The 9,370-nt window shown below is 29.0% G+C and overlaps 1 protein-coding gene across 1 annotated transcript in view; it reads left to right on the top strand.

Moving 5' to 3' along the window:
- The first annotated feature begins 945 nt into the window (after positions 1–945).
- Positions 946–9,370, top strand: part of LOC118191851 (synaptic vesicle glycoprotein 2B-like) — a 132,792-nt gene continuing 124,367 nt past the window's right edge. The window contains exon 1 of the mRNA XM_035362705.2: positions 946–1,100. The gene's annotated coding sequence lies outside the window, so the exon portion shown is untranslated. The remainder of the gene's footprint in view (positions 1,101–9,370) is intronic.

Genomic DNA, 9,370 nt, shown 5'->3' with positions numbered 1-9,370 from the left:
ATGAGGAATCTGCATGAATATATGTATGTTTCTCGCACTGTGAAAAAACCATCAAATTTTGAATTACTTAATCCTGTATTGGAACAGGGTTACCTGGAAGCCCGAATTTTGAACTTCGAATTTGTTCTATTATCTATTTCCTATTTTGGAAAACTTTAAAACGAATTTTGGATTAACAAACTCAACGATTTCAAAGCCAACAATGGCAACACTGTACGAAAAAAAAATTACATTTTAATCTCCTGCGCGCGAGACTCTCTATCGGAAATTTTAAAGGTCTTCTTCTCTTAAATATTTTGTGATATTGCTATTGAACTGAATTTTATTTGGTTTAAGTGCGAAGTACATGATATTTAATAAATAAAGGTAACGCACAAAACATTAAAAAATGCCCCTTTAGGCGTAATGTAAAATTTGAAAGTTTTCAGATTTTTTTATTATTATTGTTTGTTTTTATTTGTACTTTAATTTTTACAAATGGAAAAGAAAACCTCCTGTTGATGTTGAGATGTTGTATCCCAATTTGATATTTTCGATTTTCAATAATGTTTCGATACAATTTTTAAATTCGTCTCTTTTTAACGCTTTATATTAGTATTCATTTCCTTGAATGCCAAAGAAAAGTATAATTTAGCTAATGTATTTTATAGCTTGCTTCATTTACATTTTAAAACAGTTGAATACCTTTTCCGTGTAGCATTGAACAAGAAAGACTCTTAAACAAATGGCAGTTTATATTAATAAAGATACAAAGAGCTGTAATTTATGTTAAACTATGCGTTAAAATTGCACAGTGCGGTATAACTCACTTATACTCTTAACTACTTTAAATTACTTTTGCTGTGTAATGTAACGCATCATTCCTTTCGTGCAGGCAGCAACATTACTGATGACGTCATTGACATCGATCCAGAGCATGCGCTGTATTACATCGAGTCAGGTGGAATCAATCGCTAAAAGCGAAAAGAGAGTATCCAGGTGTGTCCAATACTTCCTCCGATCCAAAACAATCCAAAACGCGAATCGAGTCCATAATAGTCAAATTTAAACTGAAAAACAAACGTCTCTTTTCTTCCACTTTGGTGGATGGATCAAACCAGGTGAGAATTTTTTTTTAAAGTTTTTCGCCCTTTCCCCGGAATCATTTAATTGTCTCCGATACAGATCGGCACATGCTTTCCAAGCTTTGTTTACGTTTTAGTAGTTATTCCTAAGAACAGAAATGTATGTATTGAAAATGTGGTAAGAATACCGAAGGCATTTATTTAATCATATTTTTCCTTAATAATTGTATAGACTAAAGAGGTGTCTAACTTTATTTTATTTCCTTTTTTACTTTGAAAAAAAATTTAAAAACGAATTTTAATCATTCTTTTTGCGGGTTTCGAGAAATAAAATCAAAAAAAAATAATAATAACATTCCTTTCTTAAATTAAAAGAGAGAGAAAAAGTCAAGAATTGTATTTAATAGATTTTTATGTTTCTTTTTACATTTTGTGATAACGAAGTGATAAGGCAGTTGGAGAGAGCAGGAAAGACACATTGTAGATCATGCATTAAGCAAACCATCTAACTGGTGTAAAAGGGTCTGAAGCAGTCTAAATAGAAAATAAATTAATTAAAAATTTAAAAATGTAATTAACAATGTTAAAGAATTCATTGCTGTAAGATTAATATATTAAATGAAATGGTTGAGAGGCTTTGTTCTCTTGTGATTATTAAAGAGAGCTGTCAGAAATTGCTGTATCATTTCTATCTCGTGAGTTTACACGCAGAGAAAGATAGAAGGTTGATACTGGAATTTTAAATTTAAATCATGAGATTTTTGTAGCGTAGTCTCTGCAAACGAAATATAAGTTGTCTTACGAACGTTGATCATTTGGCCCTATAATTGTTATGAATTAATACTTTCCCTTCTATTAATTTATATTTTTATGTGGGCTAAATTTGTCGAATATTATGCTATAATACACCGACATCAAAATTTATGCTTAATTTCAATAATGCATTCTTATTCCAATGTAATAGCTATATTACATATGGAAGAGACACACGAGAATATCAAAATTATAAAATTGAGGAAATATCAGTCTTAGGCTGGAGGTGAATTTGCTGGAAACTGCCAATTTTAAGGGAGTCATGCATGAGGTTCCGTTTCTTCAAAGACCTTCAGTGTTGCCTACGTGCTTTTGCGCCTTGAAGAAGAAAAACCTTCTAACTGACTCCCTCGAAATCGACAAAGTAACTAGATATGAACGCCTTTTTGCCTAACTTTACGTTAATCGATATATCATATTTATATTAATTCATCTTCTTTGTATTTAATCTAAATTTATTTATAAATATGCATTTATACTATAAAATTCCTAAAGAACTTCCTTAAATTTAGTCATACTTAGTTATAATTCCTAAAGAACTTCCTGAAATTTAGTCATAATTAGTCATTTATATTTTTAATTAGTTTGAAAGCAATAGAATTTATCTAAATTTCGTACTAGGGAGGAAAATTAATTTCGCATTTGAAGTAATAACTTCTGAATTGTGTTACATTAGAATAAAGAAGGATAGGTATATGTTATGCGTTTGTTTAGTGAGCATTTGAACTGCTAAAAAATTAAGGTATTAAGATTTAAAAAAAAAAACTGAGATTATTTTGGGCTAGATTTTTCTAGCCAAAAGAAATACATCTTGCGCTTCCCATAAATACCAATTTTTTTAATGTTAAATTTTAACCATTTTTTAAAATAGATTTAAATTTATAAATTTTTATTTTTAGTTGAAATATAACTCTCCTAATTTTTTTCTTTTCCCTTTTATATTTAATAGTGATGTCTGAAACTGTTATGGGTGTATAGAGCCATATTATGTGCTGGTAATAATTTTAAAGCACTATTTCTGGCGCATTATCTTTTTTAAGTGAAACAGAGCAGATGAAATATCTTGTATGATTAATCTTATTCTTTCTCAAACAACTAAAAGACAGAATTTCTTTGAATTTTGAGCTCTTGAGTTATAATCAATTTCAGCCCAGCCTTGAACTTCTCTGTTTCGTTTCTACAAAAGTGAGAGTTTCAGATGTAATAATAAGTTTAGCTTCCCTTTTGAAATGCCAGTTACCTATTTACACTTTATTGATTAAAGTAGAATTTTAAGTGCCTTTAAGACCTGAAAAGATACACGACAATAATGATCTTTGTTTGCAAATTGACCTAACATAAAATATTGATAGTTTATTAAGAAATATATAAAACTTTCATAGAATAAAATAAACTATCTTCTCGGATAAGATTTGATTTGGATGACAGTAAATTTCGTGACAGGTCTCTTAAAGTATAGCAAATTACTGTCGATAAGTAACAGGCCTTTTAGTTTGTAGATTTTCGTTCTAGTTGGAAGCAGTAGTGAGCTGTGGCGACTTCGCAAGGGCTTGCACGAGACCTTTGTTAAATTTATCTCTTATCTGGGAGTCCCTGTTTCTTTTCTTTTTCGGGTTTTTTTATTATTTATTTCCTTTAAAAATAAATAAAAATATATGAATAAAAGAAAAGGAAAAAAAGAGAAACATGCTTGTGTGTTATAATTGTTCTTACATTTGTATTTCTCTTCTTAAAAATTAGGGTCTGGTCTGGTTTCGTTTAAGCTCGATCAAACGCTTTCTAAAGCGTAAAAAACTTTAAATAGCTGCTGGAAAATGCCGTTTGTTCAGTCATTTAGTTTCCTGTTAAAAGACAGACTATACAAGATTTTCTTTGACTGTATAATATATTTTAGATTTAATGGCAGTCTTCTTAAGGGTTAAATAATTAACAGAATTTGATCTTAAACCTTATATAAAAATACTTTGAAAAATCATGTCTCGGCCTTACAGCCTTTTAGAAGATCAACAGAGGTGAATAAAGAAGAAAATATGTGGCTTTTTCTGGTATAAATGGAGCCACAGAGTAAAATTTATTCATTATTTTATGCTATTTCTGTGATATTTTGTGATTCTTTATTTTTAAAAATATTTTAAGACTTTTTTCTCTTAAATTTAAAAATGTTTCTTCGTCATGCACAACTTTTTTGTGTTTCCTATTTTTACTTACATAAAGTAATTAATTAGAATATTGTATTTTGTTTTTATAAGATAAAGTGCTAGCCATTTGTTACAATTTTATAGCTCTTCACTGCTTGTAAGCCACCAGGAGTGGACAATTAAAAATTATTTATTTTTATATCTCTGCTTATATAAGTTGATGGTAATCAAAGCAATAACCCGTTTACAATCAGGAAGTAACTGTTAGTGATAGACTGTTAGATGAATATATTATTTTCAGACCAAATAAGCACTAAAGTTACAACTTCACTAATTCTAGACACAACAGCTTTACCTTAAAAACAATTTCTTTACTTGAAATAATTTTGACATACTAACTTTTGTACGTGGGACAGGGTGACAGTTCTCAGAATTTTAATGCGGAAAAACTATTTCTTTTTTCTAAACGAAAATATTCAGTATCTCATAAAAGATTCAAATATCTGAGAATTATAAAAATGTATAGCTTCGCAATCAAAAGAGGAAATACGATCTTTATAGTTTTCTGAAATCCGAGCCCTTCAGAATTGCTTCAAATGCATTTTCATATCTTTTTGTGAGATGTCGAAAGTCATCATCAATTTTCTTCACCTTCATCACTTGCGTTATCCCGTTTCTAAAATAAGAAAACCCATTGGACGCTCGAGAATCATGATGCTATCATTAATCTCATGACATACGTCTTCGCAAATAACAGCATTACCTTCAAATATTTCTAAATATTTTCCGAATTTTAACTGTCAGTTAGTTCTTTTCTCCTCGAGGCTATGAAAAGGAAACACTGAGTACTAGAATGGAATAATTCATTTGAAATATTTCTCTTTTATAAAGCGGAAAATTACTGATTATAAACGATAGATAAACGATTGTTCTAGATAAAAAGTAATATTTAAAATTAAACTACTTAAAGAAGTTTCTTTAATTTAAAGACTAATAATCCTTTCAATCATTATTTTGCATGCGAATTCGTCTTGCTGAAATATTAACAAACAGATCTTTAAAGAAGAAAAAGAAGAAAAGCAGAAATTTTTCATTTGTATTTTGTGATATTTATTTCGGCACATAATTAATACAATAAAAATACACATAATTAAAATAATTATGTGCATTTTAGTTTGAAGTTTACGGTGATATTATGAACTTGAATATGGGCATTTTCCACGTTCAGAGAACTCCGAAGATATGAGTCGCTTTGAAAACTTTGAGGTATTACTGGAAGGAATTGTTCGATATCCATCGAAAACATAAAGAGCAATGTATTTGTACTGTAACAGTCATGGAATACATGCATATTAATACAAAATATTCTTCGATTTTATGCTTGTAAAAAGGTGGTGCAGTTAAATCCAGGTTAATTCCAGCATGATTTAAGGGACCGTAATAGTTATATTGCATATTGAAGTTTTGTTCTGGTTATTTTATTTTAAAAGTTATTTTTAAGAACTCATAAACTCTTATCTCATTTTCGTAGTTATTGCATAGTCTTTTATTAGTATTAAAACTTCGTTAACATTAAAATGGGTATTACAGTAAACTAGGAAGCAAATTAAAACAAATTTCCTGTAACTATTTTAAAATTTATGGTTACAGTCAAAATTTGAATTCTCTACTTCAGGATGAATTTACTAGATTCTTTGGCCAGAAACCCACCAACGCTTTGCTATCTCTTCACATAGCATTCTAATGTCAAATCTTTGTAATGGACATAACAATGCACACATAAATTTATTTTAAATCTATATTTTCGTTATTTTTTATTACATTTCTTTTCCGAATATATTTACTTCTTTTCAGTTTCAGTCACACAAAATTTCCTTCAATAAATCAGAACATTATTTCCTTTTTGTTTCAAAGACATTTTTAAAAGGACAAACTTTTGGGAAAAGGAAAAAAATCTGTGTATTATTTTCATTTTAGAGAAGTAGAGTTTAAACTACGAATATTTTATTTATTTTGAAAATTTTGTGTAAGTAATAGCTTATAACTGAAGACAGAATAATTTTTATTTAAAATTTAGCGCTCAGGTTGCTGAAACATTTGGAAAAATTCTTTAGATAACTTTTCATTTCACTTCCTAAAGCACTATGAATAATGTTATATCATAAATTATATTTTAAAGCGTATTATAAAAGATGAAAAAATTACTCGGGGATGTTGGCTAGGAGCTTTGCCAGTTCATTTTATTTCTGAGCAAAGTTAACATCTGAAATTACTAAATTCAAAATTGTTTATTCTCTTATGTGCAAATCAAACAAAATATATATTCAAAGATAAAATTTCGAATGATATAACTGAAAACGAAGAAATTTCTACGGCATGGAGATTATGATGTCTAAAAGCAGTATTTCAGAAGTTCAAGAAGATGGAGTATTTTAAAAACAGAGGCTAGAAGTTATTCTTTACATGTTACACTTAAGGGGTTTTAGTAAAATATTTCGTTTGTTTCTTCATATTTTTGATACTTTTTATTCAGCTATTCTATGCGTATTATCTGTTAGCGTAAATGTATTATCTCGCAAATGGATACATAAAAATCATGTTAAAGAACTTACAAAAAAAAAAAGTCACTTATTTATGTAAATAATGGGATATCGAGTATTTTAAGTTTGAGAGCATTTGAAGAATAGTATTTTAAAACAATCACATATGTGTCCAGCATTTATCAAACTTATGGCAAATGATTTCGTGATGCTTAGCATCACGAAAATTATTAGCTACTAATAATTTTAAATTGAATTCGTTCTTTAATTGACCGCGCGTAAGTTTTTCATGCGTAAATGATAACTTTTATCGCCCGTTAATAACATATACAGGGTGATCACCATAAGCCTCTCTAAGTGATCATCCTAGAAAGCCTCTTTCGATACAAATATAAGCATATCAAAGGAAATATTTATTAATGAACATGTACTTAACCAGTTTCGCATCAGTATAAAGCTTATATTTTCTTTCATTGTTCAAGTTTTTGTTTCATTAAAGAATCTGCATTTACTTAAGAGACAATAATTTTGCTGAGATGGCTAAAATGCAGTACTTTGTAGCAAACTGGGTGAATCTGAATCCTTTGCTTGAAAGTACCCTGTTTCAGTTGTGTAACATTTTGCAACATTTGTTGCTTTTTTATTGCTCATCCACAATAAATAATTTTACGTATAAAAGGACTTTTCCATATCTATTAATCCATAAAAATTAGAAAGTTCATCATTACAAACTCTCACTTTTATATATTGCCTAGATTCTAAGAGGGTCATTAAAAGTCTTCTTTTTGAGCTACAGATGATTGATTACTTATAATGCAAACTATGGATACAGCGGTAATGTGATTAATAGCAAGATTAGCTTACACAATGATGTATTTAGAAATGATAAAAAATGAGTAATCTTTGGTAGGAATCAATGATGTTAACTATGTCGTCGCCCATGATCACATGGGATGAAGAATATATTTTCGATAATTAGTTCGTATCTAGCGATAAAAATTATGTTCAGTTGGGCCAAGTCTCTCCTTCGTTATGCATCATTAAACTATGCAGTGAAACAACTACCCAAATCTATTACAGCTATCGACTAGTAATCAAGATAATTACAGTTGCTGTTTATATTACATATATTATCTTATGAGGATTTGAATTACGCCGTATGAAATAAACCTTTGAGGCAAGAAAATGTTTGTAATTATAAATTTTTAATATATATATATATATATATATATATATAATTAAAAAGGAAAAGTCCTAACTGAAATAAAAATATATAATTTCATCTTTATGAAGACCCTAACAAATCTATTCTCCATGAAAGTCCAAACAAAAGGAGTACATGTAAAATTAAAAGAAACTTCAATTACGTAAACTAAACTGAAAATAATTCAAAATAAAACAAAAAACTAAATCTATGTATTAGTTTCCTCTGTTCAACGTTTCAAAACAGAACTTGTCATGGGAAAAGTGTTTTGAAGCCTTAAACCAAGTCGATTACTGAGCTAAATTCTGTTTTGAAGCGTTGAACAGAGCAGATTAATATATAGATTTAGTTTTTTAGTTACGATTTTGTATTTTAGTTACGACTTTTCCTTTTTAATTTTATTATTAGCAGTCTAGCAGCAATCGCGCAGCTTCGTCTATTTGCTTTTAAAACTCAATTTTAAGAATTCTTTTTGGACATCCTTAAGAGTTTTATATATATGTATATAATCTTTATTTAGTTTTCTAAGAAATATTTTATGTATTTTCGATTGTATTTCACTCATCAACTGGTACTTGTACCACACGTGATGTATTTTCCTGTAATGCGTTTCTTGAGAGCTGATGGAGGAGTAAAGAATTAACTTTTACATATAATGAAAAATCTCTATGTGACTAACTAATAAACCTAGAATTTCCAAACCATGTGAGCACGTAATAGGGAATAAGGATGAAGCAAATCGTTTTAATCTCAAGAGATTCCAATCTCGAGAAATAAATTATGAAAGAAAAAGTTTCATCATGAATGACCTACTTAGTGTGAAAAGTTAATACCCATTGGCTGATAAAACAAACTCAAATGTTTTCTCAAAAAGTCAACCATAACTTTTCTGCACGCATTCCACCGAGGCAAGCGCAGCGTCGTAAAGGGTATCCACTCTCAGCGTGTTCTAGGTAATTTAGGGAAAGGGAGAGAGAAGTTAATGCGGATAAATGCATACCGATTTTATTCAGCGTGGAAAAATTTAATGGAACAATAACATGATGAGTGTTTGCAGGAGTTCTTTACATTCTTTCTTTTTTATATGCTGCAGTTTAATGGCCTTTCTGCGTTTTAAATCACCCGAGATAAATTATTTTTCAAAATGTTCTTTCTCCTTTTAAAGCATATTTTAGTGGCATTTGTATTAAATAACTCATTTTTTACGTTTTAATATTTCATTTTTTGTGTCTATGATAAGTTTTCCACCTAGAGTACCAATATCGAATAGTGTATTATAAAAACGAGGCTGTAAAATAATATTTGAGAAATAGACAAGTATTTTTGAATTTCATGAAATTGAAGTTGAGATATAAATTTCATTTCAGGAAGGCTTATGGGAAGGCAAATATTACAGAATTCAGCTTTTCTGTAGAACTTGATAATGTTTTTAATAAAATGTTGCTGTTTATATATTTGGGTTAATAGCTGTAATCATAGCACTTGGAAATATTTCTTCCTCATTTATTTTCTTCCTTTCTTTTAGCATACTAATAGAAAATTCTTTACTTAAAGAAAGGAAAACTTCGGTTTGACGATAATAGATATACATAAAAAGGTGGCTTAATTTTT

Source organism: Stegodyphus dumicola, chromosome X2, assembly GCF_044657685.1.
Source record: "Stegodyphus dumicola isolate Sdum_Otavi_A_Nest chromosome X2, ASM4465768v1".
In the NCBI taxonomy this organism is placed as follows: Eukaryota; Metazoa; Arthropoda; class Arachnida; order Araneae; family Eresidae; genus Stegodyphus; species Stegodyphus dumicola.
This window is presented reverse-complemented; position numbering and strand designations above follow the sequence as displayed.